The sequence below is a fragment of the Peromyscus eremicus genome, chromosome 4 (assembly GCF_949786415.1).
Source record: "Peromyscus eremicus chromosome 4, PerEre_H2_v1, whole genome shotgun sequence".
NCBI lineage: Eukaryota > Metazoa > Chordata > Mammalia > Rodentia > Cricetidae > Peromyscus > Peromyscus eremicus.
This window is the reverse complement of record NC_081419.1, coordinates 53,682,251-53,685,426: the sequence shown is the minus strand read 5'-3', so window position 1 is coordinate 53,685,426 and position 3,176 is coordinate 53,682,251. Positions and strand designations below refer to the sequence as shown.

Sequence of the window (3,176 nt, the reverse complement as noted above, 5' to 3'; positions counted from 1 at the left end):
CTCTTCTATGTCCAACCCCTCAAGAGTCATCTAAGATGTGCTTAACCACCTTTGGCTATCTGGAAACTCACTGACATTATTTCTTCAACAAATAACAGTTGTCATGGTTCAGATGATCAGAGTCTTAATTTATCATCATAATGTGTCTAATTGCATTATAATTATCTATTATTGAGATAGGAATTTACTAGTAGTATAAAAATACCCCTTAAATCAATCACACTTGAACCATAAGAGTCCTCATTTGCATTAGACAGCTTTTTTTTTTTTTTTTTTTTTTTTTAGAAGTAATGTGAGCTCTATGTATTTGTTATAAATTAGGTCATGCTCTCCCCAGAGGAAATCCAAGGAGGAAAAGTAGTCAGGTGGCCATGGGGACCCGGCAAAGTAGCCTGGGGCAGTGTCACAGGTATGGCTGGTCCTTGGACAGCTCCCACCTCTTTATTGGAGGAGCAGGCGTCACTGCCTTCTTAGTGGCTGCCACAACTGAGCTCTCAACTGTCTTGCCTGACACTAGGGCCTTCTGTGAAGACATGATGATTGAAGGAGGAACAACTTCCCGACGGCCATCACGAGTGCAGTAGTAATTGTTGGACAGCTTGTGACTGGGGCCCACTGGGAGCTTAGGAGGTGGCTGGGTCCACGTAAATCAAGTAGGCCTTGAATTCACAGTAATCAGCCTGCCTCTGTCTCCTGAGTGCTGAGAGTAAAGGTTATACCACTATGACCAGCCTCAGATTTAGGGTTGGTGGAGGAACGGCAGGATGAGTTCGGGGGAGGGGGGGGGCAGCAAGCAAAGCCTGCTCACCGCTTGGCGATCTCCTGATAGCGCAGCTGCAGCTTCGCCTGCAGATCTTGCCCAGACGCCCAGTTCCGCAGCTGCTGGATGACGTGAGTGGCGGAAGCCATGTTTCTTCCGCTCCGAAGCGCATTAGACAGCTTTAATTGGAGAGAGGACTGGATGAATTGAGACCAAAGTGTTGAAAGAGACCTTGAGACACAGAGGGGCTACATGTGCCTCTTTCAGCAGGTTAGGTGCAATGATGTCACTTTTGTAAGTGTTAAAAGAGGCTCCCTTGAAAGGGAGAGCTGTGGAGTTGGAGTAGGAACTTACTCTCAGGCTAGGGAGATGGCTCTGTCAGGAAAGTTCCTGCCACACAAGCGTGAGGACCTGAATTCAGGTCCTCAGAACCCATGTAAAGAGAGGAGAAATAAGTTGAGCACGACATCTTATCTATAACTTCAGTACTAGTGTGGCAGAGAAAGTGGATCCCTGGAGCTTACTGGCCAGCCAGCCTAGACAAGAAGGTGGGTTTCAGGCTCCATGAGAGACCTTGCCTCAAAACAACCAGGTAGAGTGAGAATATCTGACGCTTACTCTCAGCCTGAACATATGAACACATGTGCTCCTGCCCACATGTGTGCATACATATACATGAAAATGTACACACATGAACACGAGCATGTACACACACACACACAGACACATACACACGCACACAAAACCTGAGCTCAGAGTGTATTGCACTAGGTTGAGGTCCTTGGATGGGCTTTTAAAGGTGTGAAGAGATGTGGGAGACCATGGGGAGACCAGCTCCTACCTTTCTCACCTTTTCTAGGGTTCTTAGGTTTAGGAGAGAGGGATAAGAAAAATTAGGTAGAAAGAGAGACCTACCCTATGAGAAGAAAGACAAACACAGGGTAGCTTTGGGAGGACCTGAGTCAATACCCAACTGCCTTTTCCGTTTATTCAAAAGGCTTTTTATAATATGCCCAAGGGCGGGGCAAAAGACTTCCCCTTTGCTAGATCAAAGCACACCCTACAGCCAAGTATAGACCCTTCCAAACACCTGGTAACCATGCCCATGATCAAATCATCACCTTATACAGCCCTGCTGGGCAAAGCAAGCTCAGATTCTCTGACCCTGAGTAATCTGGGCCTCCACAGAGAGAGAAGCTTCCCCTGCTTGGAACTATGTGTTTTTTGCAGTGTCCTTTTGGTGCTTGGCATTACTGTGAAACTTCTAGTTAATAAGGGAAGTGGAGTTCGACAATGGTCTGGATTTAGAAGTCATTAGATTGGGTTTAGGAGATGGCCAGAGCTCAGTCTCATTTCTGGGGAAGGACAGGAAAGGCCTTTATGCACACCTATAAATCCTGCCTTTTACAATAATGAAGACATTAAAAAGAGCCAATACCATTTTCTTTCTTGATACAATTAGCTGATGAAACATCTTTATTTGGTGGAATCAGCGGATTGAGTTGAAGATAGCATACTGTTTAGTGAAAACTGTGGCCATGACTAATATCACTGATTGGTTTTCTCTGTCCTGAACATATTATTAGGGTTGCTACCTTTTCTAGGAAATTAATGCCTCCACCTCCCATTCCAGGTGCCAGACACTGCCCAGTATACATGGAAGACTGTGGGATGATCCCAGAGGCCTTGACTATCCCTGGTTGGTGAGCTAAACCACGGGGGCGGGGTCCTGCTGTTCTACAGGGAATCCAGACTCTGTGGAACGGACCGTGGAACTGATATTGGCAACAGGCTCCTAGATAATTCTGAAACTCTTTTAGGTTCAGGGATTAATGATCCAAGACTGTATCTCTAGGGGCTTGAAATTCCAACAATAGTCTTCTCTTCAGCCTCTGAGAGTCCTGGATAGGGAAAGCCATGGCCTAGTGGGTGAGGTAGTGGTGGGCAGGAGTTAGGGTGGGGTGGGAGATGGCGATGAGGAAGCCATGAATGAGGGCTCAGTTAGGAATAGGGAGAATGGAAGAATCAAAGAGGAACTTGATGATTTGACAGTGAGCTTGGAGCCAGCTCTGCATGAGTGGACCCAGCCTTCAAGTCCTGCTTCTCACTTCCTTGGAGATGAAGATGATAATAGCGATTGGGGAAGAGGATTGTTGGGTTTCAAGGATTTATACGGTATGATGGTTTTTATCGTCTTCCCAGCCCAAGAAACAAAACAAAATCCAACTGCTAAGTAAACGAACCATCAAGTCTGAGTACCGAATCTTCGTTGGAATTTACTAGATGTGAAAATATCTGGCTTCACTTGAGGGAGGGTGCTTTGGTAGTCTAATGTGGGAAGGTGAATGTTGATGAGAATTAGGTGAATGGACACACACTGAGTGCTCTCCAGCAGTCCTAAAGGGAACAGGGTCCC

General features: G+C 46.2%; 1 pseudogene; it reads right to left on the bottom strand.

Annotated features, from left to right (window-relative positions):
- Nucleotides 1-288: 288 nt before the first annotated feature.
- On the bottom strand, nt 289-909 carry LOC131908131 (NADH dehydrogenase [ubiquinone] 1 alpha subcomplex subunit 7-like; annotated as a pseudogene).
- Between the last annotated feature and the right edge of the window lie 2,267 nt (nt 910-3,176).